Source organism: Idiotropiscis lumnitzeri, chromosome 14 (genome assembly GCF_059441095.1).
Source record: "Idiotropiscis lumnitzeri isolate Australia: NSW breed Sydney's pygmy pipehorse chromosome 14, RoL_Ilum_1.0, whole genome shotgun sequence".
Taxonomy (NCBI): Eukaryota; Metazoa; Chordata; class Actinopteri; order Syngnathiformes; family Syngnathidae; genus Idiotropiscis; species Idiotropiscis lumnitzeri.
Window position 1 is genome coordinate 8,176,961 of NC_142404.1, and position 9,286 is coordinate 8,186,246.

Below are 9,286 nucleotides of genomic sequence, written 5' to 3' on the forward strand. Positions count from 1 at the left end.
TTTTAAAGGGCACCCGTGTTTGAAATGCGAGAGCGGGTATCCGTGGCAACCGGGGCGAAATAAAATATGCGGCATCATAAAGAATCGGTTGGGGATGGTTTGGCTTTGCGGTCGCGCGTCGCTTGACAGTAATGATAGCCTGCAGGGGATACAGTGGACGTCTCAATGAGTCTGCATGCAGACGCTCTCTGCCTCGCGTCCTCTTGCACGCTCTCGTTAAGTGTCATCTAAAGCGTGCGTGATTTATGAGAGTGTAGTGTAGATAAAAACAGAATGCACATGTGTATGACTGAAGAGACTGATTAGCCAAATCTATAAAAATATTAACGGTGGGAAATACGGGAACTACAAATGTCTGGTATAAACTCAGTGTTGCCACAGTTACATTGAAAAAGTAATTTGGTTATTTTACAGATTACTTGATTTCAAAAGTAACTTCATTACTTTACAAATTGCTGGATTTTAAAATTATCTTCTTATCTCTATTATTTAAGTGATATCACAAGTTATTTAATTCGTCACAATCAGCAAATGCCTCAAACACCGCAAGTTAGTTTGGGGTTTGAATGCTGGTTTGACTGACTATAAGGATAGTGGGTGGTCAAGGCCTTCAAGGCCTTCTCTGCTGGCCTAACATAATCACGAAAAAAATGATCATATTCTTCACATTGATGTCATATTATATTCTAGTGTTGTATTTTTGGTGAGAGTTTTTATCCAATCGGAATTCCGCTAGCTTGTGTTGCCAGGCAGATTTCACCATGCCAGTAGTGCGCACTATTTTTTCCGAGGCCTTCTGATACAATCGTGCGGGCATCTGTTCTGTCAAAGTCATTGGGCTTTCAGAATTGATAGACAGTTGCGACAGCCAATCAGATCGCGAGTTGGTTACAGTGAGCCCCTCTTGCTGGCCTTACGCTGAAGGTGATGAACACGTTTTGTGATTGGATACTCACTTGCGAGGGGGCAGCGCTATGCAGAATCAACACACCCAGAAGTCATAACTGGCACCCGTTCGAAAATCTAAAATATATTTTTGCTTTTTTTACACCACAATGGCTAAAGGAGGGAAAAGTGTGGATTTAATTGCAGATACACTTGCGAGGCCAGTTTCAAGAGGGACCTTTCAAGAGAAGCTTGGTCGTCCAACACTCACTTAGTGGTGTGTTAGTGCTTTTCTGAATATAATTTGTACAGCTGTGCTCTCATAAATGATGGGATTATGAGGGGGATTTATATATTTTTAGAACATTTTTAATATGTACATAACACAAAAAAGATTATTATTATTATTATTATTAAGAAATTGTTACAGGCTGACATTGGAACAGTTGATTTTAATTGCAATTATTTCCTACCGGGAAATTCGTTTTTGAACACAACTTGAAGAGCCCAATGCTTTTTTTTTTTTAAACCTTTGACAATCATTGAAAATTGATCTTATCTCTTTTAAGAGAATTCTACAGTTCATTTTGCCTCCGTCAAGCATTTTCAACCTCTTTTTGCTTTCAAGATGCTTAAATTGGGTTTGCGTTTCTGTCGTCATCGTGTCAAGCAGATGTTTGTGTTTAAAAACAAAAACAAAAAAAAAAACAACAATATCCCCACCACAAGCGTTCTCACAAGTCACCTGACACGTGCTAAAGTGCAGATGGCCTCACTTTGCAGCCACTGAGAGAATGATTCCGAAGAATGTAGTTTTACAACGATGGCAACCATTCAGATGTTCAGCGGAGAGCCAAAGATCGGAATTCATTTGTCAAGTGGCTCCCAAGTAGTTCTTCCTGAAACACAATTCGATGCTTTTCCAGGTGCATCCCCCTCGGATTCCACTTTGTATAAATTTGGCAATTCCAAATGATGTATTTCGGCTCGTGATACTTTTATCTTTTAGCGGTGCTAAGTCGAGGGGTTTTCTTTGTCGCGACAAGTTTGATTTATATGACGCAGATGTGCCGGGCCGTTGGGACGACTCAAGTGAGCGAAGACTGTAGAACAAATAGCTGTGATGAGGGAGCTTTCCAGCATATTGGTCAAGGGAAACACTCAAAGGTCCAACGGATGACAAAGTGCCTTTCCGTTTAGGAGCCTCGTAAAAAGATCATGATGAAGACTGAGGAGTCTCCACGCAAAACTGTGATCATCGGTGCTGTCAATGGAGATTAATTGAATTATGATTGTCCTGCTGTGACCTTGCTATTTGGAGATAACTTACAGGATTTTTCTTTCTCATCTTTCAAACTGTGATTCAAATCAAGTATCACAAAGACGTTACAAAAATGTCAATATCATTTGCAATATATTTAGTGCTGTTGTTTCTAATCATGTGTTAATTATTGCTACTTTTGATATTAAATTATTCCAACTTAGTATAACACCTTTAGTAACATAGGCAGAGATCAGTACTTTACCCCATTTTGCGGATCCCTCCCTCCGTTCTTATTCATATAATAATTGTTCTCCGTCCTCGTCCATTCTCTGCCTTTTAAAGCACTTCCGATCTTGCGTTTCACCAAATTCACTGATCGCAGGTTGCACTGTATTCATCGCACTTCATCCCATGCTCAAATTAAATGGTTATTTTGGCTCTCACTTGCTTCTTCACGCAGCCGCACATATCGCTTCCGTGTTTTTGCCGACTTCGAGTCTCGCGCTCTCGCTCGCCATCACTGGCTCGCTTTCGCTCAGTTGAACCCTCAGTTACAGGGTCAGTACATGCAACTGCATTACAAGATTCGATTGTGCTCTGAGTGCAAATATTTGAAATCTATACAAGCGGTACTTCATCCGGTTAGGGATGATTACAGGGACGAACAAAACCCATTTCCGTTCTTGCCTAGGCCGTACTTTTTAAAAAACTTCTCCTTCTCTGTCCTCCTTCCTAGGGCCAGACGAATCATTCCGCTCCTAGGACTGAATTCCCATCCCTGCAAGGTGGTGCCGACAGTCGTAAATATAATGGCTTGCCTCTATGTTTGTATGGAGTATGTACTACATTTGTGATAGTTGAATTCAAATATTGTGGAGGCACTATTTTTGCTGATTTAAATATGGATTTGTGGGCTCAGAAAGCTAAAGTACAGAGGGGAGTAGCGACCCCCATGCAGAGTATTATGCAGCCTGGCCCACCGGGAAATCGCTGGTCCATATTACTCAATCCGGGTCTGTTTACAACAGTTAACTTGACCTTACAGTAGATAGCTGGATAGTTTACATTATTGTTACTTTCATACTTAGTACAAAATAACAACAAAACAACAGCTTCAATCTCAGAAGGTTACGTTGGTGTCGAGTAAGCGGAATCCTCTTCATTTTTCTGCAAATTTCCACTGTTTTTTAAACTACAGTAGTCTGCAGCAACAGGCCAAAGAGAAGCTGTTGAAAATTTGAATCTTCCATCCCTCCCAGGACAATTGCGCCAAAAATGTGCTGCTTCCAAGTGGAATTCCCGCAGAGGCCAGTTAAAAAGCCCTCACGGAGTTTTGATTCTTACAAAAGTTGGCACCAAAGGAAAGTTGAACGAAGAGCAATCACGGGAATAACGTCGCGAGTAAGCAGCTAAAACCTGAAGGGGGTCGAAAGTGCTGACATTTGACGAGACACCGCAGCTAAAGCAACAATGATTTTGTTGGAGGGTTCAATCATATCGGGTGCTGGCGTCTTTGGCTCGCTGCTCTCCAGGAATCAACCACATTTCATAACGTAACTCCATCAGAATCTGCAGACGCACAACTATGAACATGTGACACCCAGCAGGAGGTTGTTATGATTTCTTCTTTATCAGATTGGCTGACACGAGACTGATCATCAAACAACTAACCGGAGTTGGTTTGACTTTTTTGGAGAGGATTCTATTTGCGCATTCCAAAAGAAGGAGGAGCCTCAAAAAGAGCTGTAATAAGAAGCTGGGAACATAGAAAATACACCAAAAATGACGTGATTGTTAATCTCATCGTATATCACCTTACCGTAGTTTTCACCACGCTAAACATAATTCTTTGGCTCACTTTTGTTATTATGCATTACGATGCACGTTAAATTGCTTCGTGATGTCAGTTTTCATAGCAGTGCATTTGCTTTCAGTAAGTTCGTCACGTTAGTTTACCTTATCATACATTTCATTAAATTGGTTTACATTACAGAAGATGAATTTGATTGGCAGATTATGCAACTTTTTAGGGTGAATTTTAATTAAAATTAAAAATGTTTACGTTACATAAAGCTACTTTGCATGACTTTCGGCTGTGTTGCATTTATTGTTATTTTAATTTGTAGTTTTGCATTCGTTCACGTGAAGTTGCCTTATTTTGTTTCCTCACATCACATTGTTCGATTCCTCTGGAAATATTAGTTACTTTACGTTCTATGTTTGTTCAATGAGTTTTTGTTGCAAGATGTTACAATACATGACATGTTATGTGATGTTACTTATGCAACCTTGCTGGGCAACTTCGTTTTACGTGAGGTCTACTTTACTTTCTTTGTCATTTATCTTTATGTTTGGTCACGTTTCATTATTTTGCTTTTTACGTTCTGCATGGTGATCAATAACCGATGACTTTGAAAATGGCTCGACTTAACATTCTTAGCCGTGATTTGGCTCACTCAAGCATCTTCAACATATTTCCCTCGAAAAATGTGCGGTTTCATACAATCATACATGAATGATGCAATGTGCTGAGACAGAACACGTGATACCCTCCGTGAGGTTGTTGCGGTTTGGGCTTTATCAGGGAGGCAGACATTGAAGCACATGGCTTCTCTGAGTAATCAGGGTTCGATTCGGAGCAGCTTGTTTGGCAGCGGCTCAGAACAGATGGTGATTTTTCAACAAGCATCAGCGATATCTTTGGCACCGTGTCTTAGCGATTGTTGTTATGTTCCGCAAACTGCCGGCACGGAACGACACGAGGGTCAGCGTGAACAGTAAACAAAACAAACGCTGATAAACTAACATTGTTGTACTCTCTCACTTCTGCCGGCCATTCCTTCTCAAGAAGCTCGTGGAGTGATGTCATTGCCAAAATGGTTTCTTCTGCAATGTGAGCGTTTCGCCGCAGTTGCATAATAGTCTGCTCAGCATCGGCCGGTAATAAGAACAGTGTTCGGGATCCCAGAGGACGAGACTACATCCCAGACTAACATGAATGGAAGTCAGCCTGTTTTTTCTTCGCTCCGGGAATAACACCGCTCGGTAATTATCATTCCCGAAACGTCTCCAGCGATCTTCAGGCTGCACCTGAACGTTTGCGGTTTGGGTTCACGTTACAGCGGAACGTCTAACGTTGAGCACATTTGGTACATTCCAGGGATGTCTTCAGAAAAAACTTTATTAGCTATGAAACAATACAGAATAACCAGTACCAAATAATGGAGCATTCAAAATATTTGATCCGTAATTTTAAAAAAGGATTAATTTGAACTCTTGAGATTTTGTGCAACTCTTAATTACCCCATCTAAACAAATTGGGGTGGTTGTTGAACTGAGAATTTTTCTGAGATTTTTGTATATTTTTCAAGACAATATGGTTTGAGTTTTTGCAAAAGAATTTAGTCTGAAATTTTTTTTTGTTTGTTTGGCCCCCCCCCCCAGGTTTTGCATGACATAAAAGGCATATTTTGAAACAAAATAATTTGGTCTGAACAATGTACTTCTCTTCATTTTTTTCCCTTCAATGCTTAATTTGAATGCTGAGGCCTTTTTGACTTCAGATGCATTACCACCTCCACCCCCAAAATAATCTTTTCGCAAACTATTGAGCAACTTTAGTATTTTGACTTGGGCATATTCCCCCCCCCAAAAATAAGGTTCAAAATGTGAGGTATTTTGCCACTTTTGAGACTCACAAAAAGAGTTTAGCTCAAACTCTGTAAGAACATGTGTATTGTACTGCTAAATTTGGCATTTCAACAGAAGTGTTGTGTGACATTGAGCTTTCTTGATCAAACACTTACCCCTAGGACTACGAGAGCCGTATTGTGGGTAATATCCTTTCATAAAGGTTGGTCAGGCATCCAGGCACATGTGTAGAATTTGAACGATTCTATCTAAATTCTTCCGGGGGTCAGCTCACTCAGATAGGATAGGGAAGGAAATTCCCAAGTCAAAAACGAGACTTCAAAGAGGCCTCCCGTCTAGATTGTGGTCTACTTATTGTTACCAAATTGTCAGTTGCACCTGAGGCGTGTGATAGAAAACACCCTGGATCCGCCGAAATGCCCAGAAAGACGTACCACGGTGTGCCAAACGTTCAAACAAAGTAAAACTAGACTTGCCCACAAACATGAAGATGTTTACACGGCAAACGCACGTGCGCCTTCCTACGAAAATAGAGACCTTGGTGTCATTCCAAAGTGCACAACTTCACGGGAGCTCATCTGCAAACCATCCAGTGTGTGTGTGTGTGTGTGTACATGTTTTGTTGTTGCAAGGTGTTGCAGGCACGATTTGCATGACTGCGGTAGGTCGGCAGTTTTCGCATGTGAAAATAAGTGGGGAATTTTGTTCAGAGGCTGCCGCGCACATCGACGTGTTACCTTGTGTGCGAGGCTCTTATGTAACGTGTGAGGATCCGGCAAGTCAGACACACATCGTGCTTCCTCCTCTCGTCCCTGAAGTCATAAAAGAGCATCTGAGAAGCATTGGCGAGGGGACGCAGCCACTGTGACATCGCTTACTCATTTGTGCGGTTTGGCGTCCAGTTGGAATTCTCAACCGAGGGGGATTTTACAAATGGAGGTGGCCGTATTTCAACCAGCGCATGGAGGTAGAGAAGAGTTAGGGATGGGCATTTCTCGACATTTAATGTATGTTCTTATACAGTACGACTTGTCCTCATCGGGGTTGCAGGCAGAGATGAAAAATCCAGGTCCAGAAAGTAAAAACCCTGCTGCAGTTTGGCTTTCGACACAGATGCCGGTAAATGAGCTTGTTTAACTTTCTGGAAGAGTTTTTACTTCTGGAACTGGATTTCTCATCTGACTTTGGTCGATAGGCGGGTCACGTCCTGGACTGGTTGCAGAGTTCAGACTTAACAACCGTTCACACTCGCATTCACATCACTTTGAGGTGAGGTCAAGCTGAGAACTGACGAGACAACGAGGAACACCTGGACGTGACACGAGTGGCTGAACGGTGTTGATTGGTGTACACAAGGGACTGGGTTGATGGGAACGGGTGGAAAAAATACAACTCACGAGCAAGACATGAAAAGGGACTCGGGCAAAACAAGACAAAACATGAAACAATCGCCGTGTTTCCATGGAGCCATTTATTCCGATTAGAATTCTCCCAGCTCGGCTATTTTACTATACCCATTTGTGATCATTTGTTGAGAGATTATTTGCTCATATATTTTTCATAATTCACAGTGCAAGAGCCAAAAGAAATAAAAAATTACGACACAGCTGTCTGTAATTATCCACTTGGCCAGCAGGTGGTTTTGTGTGCACGTAAAGTTTCGACAGATGAAGCCTTTCTCGGAGCAACTGGCTCAAGTACGGTCGTTTGATGCCTCACCAGTGAGACAGGACCCGACCAATGTCCTGGCTTCATTCATCTCATACAAACATAAAAATAAATTGTCTTTGATCTTCTTGGTGAATCATCGATTAAAAAAAAAAGTGTTCCAGTTCCCATTTCGATGTGAGTCAGATTCCGTCCAGGATTATAAAGAGAAATGGGATGGGAAGAATTCCATTTTAACACTTTCCTAAAGAAAACTGACTGTTGGACGGAGCTTCTTTGTTGGTTTGATTTGGATAGCAGTCGTGTTTGAGACGCAGACTTTTTAATTTGAAATTTCCCATTGTTTTCAGTGGTATATTTGATTTGGAGGCATACGACGCAGTCACGCTGGTTGAGATGTGACCTCAAAAGCCGGAGGGAGCCTGAAATGAGAGCTCCTCCATTTTTCATTCATTTGTTTGGATGTCATTTCAAACTGCGTGATGTTTCATTTGGAGCCAACGGCTGACGTTCAGCAGTCACACGAAGCATCCGCAGAACGTGCTGTATTGGGAGTTTGACGTAGCACGTCTGTGGGAATCCGGGAAGACTTCTGCCCAAAGTGGACATAATGAGCTTGCAAAGGTGTAACGTTTTTGAAGGGTTCTCTGCTGGACAATTTCCACTGCTCAGTGACCAGTGGAATGTCGTTAAACAGAAAATTCTTTCTTTAGAAATGTTCGAGAGAAAAGTTGAAATTGAAAGATTTTTGGTTGTGTTAATGGTTTTGGTGGTCTGGCTCAGTGCTGAGAGGTTCTGGGTTCAAATCTCGCTGCAGGCATTCCTTCGTGGAGTTTTTTTTTTTTTTTGTGTACTTCGAATTCCTCCCTCCAAAAACTTCTAAATTCTAAATTGTGAACAATTTTGTGTCCTGTGATTTGCTGGACATCAGTCCAAGATGTACCTCGCCACGACCAAAAGTCAGCTGGAAGAGGCTGCAAGTCAGCCGTGAGTGACCAGAATGAGAGAAGAAGAAGGAACAAGAAGAATATTTTGATTTTTTTTTCTCTTAATTTTGTGACAGTATTCTTACTTTCATTATTTTCAATCATTCCTGTAATATAATTTCAGGTTCTTCATAATTTTAGGACTCAATAAGTGAAACTGATATAAAAAGGCATGCTTTTGTAGTATTTATTTTATTTATTTTTTGTAATTAAACTTTTATTTAATTTTAGAACAAAATAAACATATTTAAGCAAATATATTGAGAGAGAGCAAGGGCAACGGATAAAACAAATATTGTACAAACAGTGTAAAAAGTAGAGTAGCAACTGTAATGACACCGGGAAAACTGAATATTAATAGTCCCTGCGGGTTTACAGTAGTATGATTTTATTGTCAATCAATTTTGTTTTCACTTTGTTTTTACGGCTTTATTTTTGTCACCAATCAATAAAAAGAGTCAATAAAAGTTCTGAAGTTAGTGACAGTTAGGAGTCTCGGAATTGATGCAAATTTAATTGATCTCAATGGCAAATGTTGAATTGTAAATCTACCAAATAAAATTGGACTAGCATCATGGAACTAACTTGGACATTCTGCTGTACAAAGCTTTTTTTTTTTTTTTTTTCCAAAGTGGAATCCGTCTCTGGAAAGCCATCCAGTGTATTGGATGCACTTGGTAGAAAGCTAAGTGGTGCAAAACGCGAGCTGTCCTGATTTTTACGTGTATGACGAAGACCTTCATTGTTGCGTGGGGAATCTCACAGATTAGTGAGTGGGCCCTTCGGCTTCCTCGCTGATATGTTGTGGCTGACGGCCAGCGGTAAGTTACTC